At 38.1% G+C, this 7,257-nt stretch overlaps 1 pseudogene; it reads left to right on the forward strand.

The window, feature by feature from the left end:
• The first annotated feature begins 1,211 nt into the window (after positions 1–1,211).
• LOC102003025 lies at positions 1,212–1,704 on the forward strand (annotated as a pseudogene).
• The last annotated feature ends 5,553 nt before the right edge of the window (positions 1,705–7,257 follow it).

A 7,257-nucleotide genomic window follows, 5' to 3' on the forward strand; every position in this document is an offset into this window, starting at 1 on the left:
ATACTGATTTTCATGGTGACTGCACCAGACTACACTCCCACCAACAGTAGAGAAGGGTTCCTTTCTCCTCCAGCATTTGCTATTGGTTGATTTCTTGATAGTAGACATTCTTTCTGGGGTGAGATGGAATCTCAGTGTCATTTTCATTTGCATCTCTCAAATGACTAGAGATGTTGAAGATTTTTTTTCATATATTTATTTGAAATTTGTATTTCTTTATCTGAGAAATGTGTATTCATCTCAGCTGCCCATTTTTGGATCGTGTCTTTGAATTTGGAGGGGGCTGATTCATTGTCAATTTTTTATATGATGTAAGTCCTATGATAATTTGATGTTTTTATTTTTATATAAGTCCTATGATTTATATGATATATTTTTTATAGATATAAGTCCTTCATCTAAGGGATAACTGGCTAAAATTTTTCCCACTATGGTTTGTTTTTTCATTTTGTGATTTCTTTTGATGTGCAAAAGCTTTTTAACAAGATGAGATCCCAGTTGTTGATTCTTTGTAGTATTTCCCATGCAGTTGGGATTTTGTTTATGAAGTCTCTGCCTACCTCTATGTCTTCAAGATTTCTACCTGTTTTCTCTTCCAGTAGATTTAGTGTTCATGTTTTAATATTTAGATCTTTGAGGGTGATGTTGGCTTGGGCAGTTTGCTGGGACCAGGCTATGCTGCCTGAGTGACCATCCCAGCTGACCTTTTCTTCTCGCTTCTAGATCTCTTCTCACCAATCTTCTTACTGATGACTGTTTCTTCCACACCAAAGATGTCAGTACGCCACTCAGCCAGTTGCTTCAAACTGCTTCCAATATCCAGGCCTGGTACATAAACATCATCATCACTCTCAGATGGAGTGATCCTGTTGCTGCAAGCCAACATCACCCTCCAAGAGCAGTATTGAGGCCATCCACAAGACCAAGGGCTTGGTGTCTGAAGATGATACCAAAGAGAAGATTGGCCCCAGCAAGCCCAATGAAATCCCACAGCAAGTTCCACTCCCATCTTCAACCATGAACATCCCCAATTCAGCCCCACCCAACAAGTCAGTGTCCTGACCACCTGTGATGCCACCTCCTATCTGCACTACAGTTGTGTCTGCAGCACCTGTCATGCCCCACTCACCAAAGGCATCTGTGGTCTGGCTGTCCCCAGGCTCAGGGACCGCTCCTACGCTCCCATCATCCATGCACCCAGGATCAGTGTGATGTCCATGTCTCCCCTCTGCACCTCTGATCATGGCACCCTGTCCACCCCCAAGATTGTACCAACAGCTTTTGTGTCTGCCCCACCTGTAGCTCCTGTCCCAGCTCTGGCTCCAGTGCCCCCTGTGCACCCTTCACCTCCCACGGAGGAGGAGCTTGCCTTCAAGAAACTGAAGTCAGAGGACAGCCTCATGCCTGCGGATGAGTTCCTGTGCAGGAACAAGTGTCCAATATAAAGTACAGATGCCTAACATGCAGGATAAGATGGAATGGAAACTGAATGGGCAGGTGCTGGTCTTCACCCTCTTGCTCACAGACCAGGTTTCTGTCATCAAGGTAAAGATTCATGAAGCCACAGACATGCCTGCAGGAAAACAAAAACTACATTATGAGGGCATCTTCATCAAGGATCCCAACTCTCTGGCTTACTACAATATAGCCAGTGGTGCTGTCATCCACCTGGCCCTCAAGGAGAGAGGCAGCAGGAAGAAGTAGAAGAGAGATCTGCTGTTGAATCCTTGTTGTTTATTCTCTCCTGTCCTCCATGTCCTGCCCCAGACCCAGGAGACTACCCCAGACCCTGGGACCTCAGACATCATCTGTGCATTTATTCTTCTCCTACTCAGTTTGGAAATTCCTTGTCCTGCAGAATTTTTCCTCCCACACATTGGTAAGGGTAGCAAAGCTTTCTGGTCACTTTGTGGAATCTCTTTGTGTTAAGGACACTTTGGGGACCTTCATTTCTTCCAGCAGCCCTTTGGGAGATGAGAGTGCAAGGATGGCCTATACAATAGTTTCATGGCACTACACAGCAGTTGGTAGATAGACTATGATTGTTATCATTATTCATCATTTTGTGTCTTGCACTGATGTGTCTAATAAACTCTTGGACCATTCTTGTGGAAAAAATATTTAAATCTTTGATCCATTTTGACTTTAGTGAATGGTGATAGACACCCTGGGATGAATCCTACTTGGTCATGGTGTACAACCTTCTTGATGATTTGCTGTATTCTGTTTGCCAGTATCTTATTGAGGATTTTTGTTCTATGTTCATTAGGGAGATTGGTAATTTTCTTTTTTGGTTGGGTGCTTCTCTGGTTTTGGTATCACTGTTTCCATGAATGATTTTGGAAATATTTTTTCATTTTCAATTTCATTAAAGAGTTTCAGCATTAGCAGCATTAGTTCTTGTTTAAATTTCTTGTAGAATTCAACAGTATATCCATCAGGACTGGGATTTTCTGTGTTGATAAGTTTTAAATTACATTTTCAATTTCATTGACTGATACTGGGTTACTTAGAATTTTTACATCTTCTTGATTCAGTTTGGCAGTTCATATGTGTCTAGGAGTCTGTTCATTTCTTCTGTGTTTTCCATGTTATTAGAGTACAGTTCTTGAAGTAGATATTGATGATCCTCTGGATTTTCACAGGCTCCATTTTGATTTTACCCTTTCCATTCCAAATTGTTTGATTTTGGGTCTTTTATTTCCTCTTTTTGATGAGATTGGCTGAGGGTTTATCAATTTTATTTAATCTTCCAAAGAATCAACTCTTTGATACATTGATTCTTTTTTTTTTTTTTTTTTTTTTTGGTATCAGGAATCAAACTCAGGACCTTGCATGTGCCAGGCAGGTGCTTGTGCCACTGAGCTATATTCCCGGTGACACATTGATTCTTAAATATTATTTTCTTAATCTCAACTGCATTAATTTCTGCTCTTTATAATTTTCTCCCATGTATGAGTTTTGGACTTGATTTTTTTCTTCCTTTTCTAAAAGTTTGAGGTTCAACATTAGGTTGTTTATTTGAGCTTATTCTGTTTTCCTAATATGAAAATTCCCTCTATAAATTTCCCTTATAGGACTGCTTTCATCATGTACCATATGTTCTGGTATGTTGTATCAGCATTACCATTTTATTGTAGATATTGTTCAGTTTCTTATTTAATTTCCTCTTTGACCCACAGGTTGTTCAAGAGGGTGTTGTTTAATTTCAATGTATTTATATAATTTTTGTAATTTCTTTTGCTGTTGATTTCTAATTTTATTACACTATGGTCAGATAATATGCATGGGATAATTTCAACTTCTCTGCATTTACTTAAGTACGTTCTGTGGGCTAATATGTGGTCTATTTTGGAGAACATTCCAAGTGCAGCTGAGAAGAATATGTATTCTGATGTTGTGGAGTAGAACACTCTCTAGACATCTACAAAGTCCATTTGTTCACAGGTTTGATTTAATTCTGACATTTCCTTGTTCATTTTTTGACTAGTTGATCTATGTATTTGTTAGAGTGGTGTATTAAGGTCCCCCATTACAATTGTGTTAGTTCTTACACGATTTTTCATGTCTGTCAATGTTTGTTTTGTGTAGTTGGGTGCTTCAGTATTTGGTGCATATATATTTACAATGGTTGTCACTTCTTCTTGGAGTTTTCATTTACCAAGTATGTAGTGATCTTGTTTGTCTCTTTTGATCATTCTTGGCTTGAGATTCATACTGTCTGCAAATAGAATAACTATTGTTGTTTTTTTCTGGGTTCCATGGCATGGAGTATTGTTTTCCATCCTTTGACTTTGAGTCTATGAATTTCTTTTTGAGTTAAATGTTTCTTAAATGCAGCATGTTGTTGGATCTTGCTTCTTGATTCATTCTGACAGTCTGGTTTTTTTTTTTTTTTTGATTGGTGAATTGAGACCATTTACATTAGTGGTTATAACAGATGTTTATTAGCCTATATATCTCATGTTATTTTCTTTTGTTGGTTCCCTGTCTTTCTCTTCTGTTTAATTGCTTGGCCTACCTAGTGGCTTCTTTCTATTGGTGTTCTTGTGCTTGTGGTCTTTGTTGTCTCTTTCTAATATATCCTTCAGAGCTTTCTGGAGAGTTGGCTTGGTGGTCATGAATTTCTTAAATTGTTCTTTGTCATGGGAGTATCTAATTTCTATATTGATTTTGAAATATAGTTTTGTGGAGTGCATTAATTTAGGTTGGAAGTTGTTTTCTTTCAGTGTTTGAAATACCTCACTCCAAGCTCTCCTTGATTTTAGGGTTTATGTTGAGAAGTTCGCTGTGATTCTGATTGGCTTTCTTTTATAGGTGATTTGTTTCTTTTCTCTAACTGCCTTTATTTTTTAACTGCTTTTAATATTGTGTTTGTATGCTGAACTTCTGGAATCTTGATTACTGTATGCCTTGGTGCAGATTTATTTTGATCTTGGCTGTTTGGAGTTCTATATGCTTCGTTTATGTGTATGTAAAATTCTTTATCCATGTTTAGGAAAGATTCTGCAATTATTTCTGTGAGGAAGGTTTTTTTTTTAATGGCATTTACACTGTCTCCAGTGCAAATTGACCCTAATCAATCTTATGTGGTTTTCTTTTCATGGTCATTAGCTGCAATCCTGTCTTCTAGATCTGATATTCCATCTTCACCTTCATTCAATCTATTGGGTATACTTTCAATGGAGTTTTTAATCTCCTGGATCTCTGTTTGGATCTGTTTCATGAATTCCATATATTTTCTATGCTGGACATTCATGGTTTCCATCATTTTCCTGAGCTCTTCCTTTTTTAAAAAATCTGTGTCCACTTTAATATGTTTCATTTTGATCATCATTCCTTTTTGCACCTTAGAGATTATTTTTTATAGCCTCCTCCATTTGTTTTTATATTTGTGTTTCTATTATTTCAGAAAGTTTCAGTGACTGCCTTCTTATTTCCTCTATGCCATTGTGCTCTGGACTTGTCTTGGGTGGGCCAGGGGTTTGGGGTTGCATTTTACTTCTGTGTTTTGTCACTTTATGTTTTCTATTTTTTATTTTATTTTGGTTTTTTTTTTGTGTTGATGCTTGTATATTTCTTATGGTAGACAGCTTTATCACTAGTATTGAGTCTTCCCTAGGAAATGTCTGTTCCTCAGTGACGTCTTCTAGATGTAGGTGGTTGTTAGTCTTTGTGTCTGTCCCAAAAACTAACCTTCCCAATGTACTAAGGATGAGAAGTTGCTGTTTGGCTCAGCTCCGAGTCCTTTTAACTGGACTACAGTGATGACTATGACCTCATACAATCACAGTGTTGTCATACAGAGCAGAAGAACTGATTATAACAGGTATGATATGCTGGCTAAAGTAGTACAGTTAGCAATAATAACAGTCTTGAGCTCAGCCTGGCTACTGACAAACTGTGGTAGCTATTAAGCTGATACCTTTAACCATAAAAGCAAATTCTGCAGTTATATAACAGAATCCAACATATCCCAGGAACTTGCATGTAATGATTTTCCCTTTAGTGGAGTGATTTTACCCTGTTGCAGGAGAGGGGAGATTAAGAGGGATAAGGAGCAAGACAGAGAGATAAATGAGATTCAATATAGTAGGAGCAAGTGTGGAGGGCAAAGGATGATCACCCAAGTTTTGGGAAACTGGAGGACACAGGAAAGAAAAAGTAGAAGAAAAAAATTGTATTGAAGTGAACCAGAAAGAGAAGAAGCAATGTTTATTCACATGAAAGTATCATAAAATCAAGAGATAGTTGATGAAGGAAAGTAAAAAGATGAATAGAAGAAAACAAAAAGAAAAGTAATCAGTCTAAGTTATGAAAGAAAAAGAAGCAGAGGAAAAGTAGAAAAATAAAGTTAAAATAACCATAAAAAACAAAACAAAGAATGGCTAGCATTAAGAAATCAACCAATAACAAATGCTGGCGAGGCTGTGGAGAAATAGGAACACTTCTCCACTGCTGGTGGGAATGCAGACTGGTGAAACCACTGTGGAAATCAGTTTGGAGATTCCTCCGAAAACTAGGTTTAGAGGTCCCATTCAACCCAGCTATCCCCCTGCTGGGTATTTTCCCAGAAGATCTAAAAACATCATATCACAGTGATATATGTGCACCTATGTTCATAGCAGCACAATTTGTAATTGCTAAAATGTGGAAGCAACCCAAATGTCCATCCACCGAGGATTGGATAAGAAAATTATGGTACTTTTATATAATGGAATATTACTCAGCTGTAAAGAAAGATAAACTCGAGGCCTTTATATTTAAATGGTCACAACTAGAAACCATACTCATAAGTGAAGTAAATCAAACATACATGTGCAAGCACCACATTGTGTCACTAGTGTAAAACTTGAAAGAGTTAAACTCGGAGGTATGATAGACACTGTGAAATGATAGGAAACCACTGAAGAGTAAAGGGCTTCTGGGATGTGGGAAAAGAGAAGGGAACGAAGGAGAAATTTTGTATGTATGTATATACAGGATAGATAACATGGTTGTTCTTCTGTCTTCTATTTCTATGCTGAAAGAAACTGTCAATGAGTCTTTGGTTGACCAGTATTGCATGTTTATATCTGTTTTCATGAGAAGCCACTTTGAAGATATCAATATGTAATACAACCACCATTGTTAATTCCCTACCACTTTGTTTGTAACTCTGTATTGTCTGTATTGTGCTTGTGATATGTTGTAAAATGTTGTATGTCTGTTAATGTTTCCCTCCTTTTATCTTTAAAATAAAAAAAAAAAACAAGGCAAAACTAAACTAAAAAAATCTCCAACTGGACAGAAAAAGGAAAACAAATCAAACAAAAAGAGGAAAATAAAAGTAGTGAAATTCCTCTGGTGTCCACAGTTCTGTGGTAGATCCAAATCAGATCCCAGAAATGTGTTGTGTACTCTGGCCAAGTTTGCAGTGGGATTTGTGCTGGGTATAGGGCTGATCTTGGCCTCTGAATGTGGGGGCTGGGACTTGTTTTCTGTTGCTGAAGTTCTCCCTGAGCCCTTTGATTAAAAAAAATGGCAGCCCAACCTACCCTCTTCTATTCTGTGTGTCTGTGAGCTGAAGCACAATGTTGGTTCACCTAACTGACTAACTGCTGGTTGTATTCTCAATGCTGCTTCAGGCTTTTCCATGCTATTGGTCTCATCTGCCCATTGTGTGCAACCCCATCAGGGCTTTGGTAGGTCCCTGGGGGCTGCTGCTTGGGCTGGTCATATACCCTCACTGCCAGGGGCTTGGTGAGTTACTGGAGG

The sequence above is a fragment of the Chinchilla lanigera genome, unplaced genomic scaffold, assembly GCF_000276665.1.
Source record: "Chinchilla lanigera isolate Chin_1 unplaced genomic scaffold, ChiLan1.0 scaffold00018, whole genome shotgun sequence".
In the NCBI taxonomy this organism is placed as follows: Eukaryota; Metazoa; Chordata; class Mammalia; order Rodentia; family Chinchillidae; genus Chinchilla; species Chinchilla lanigera.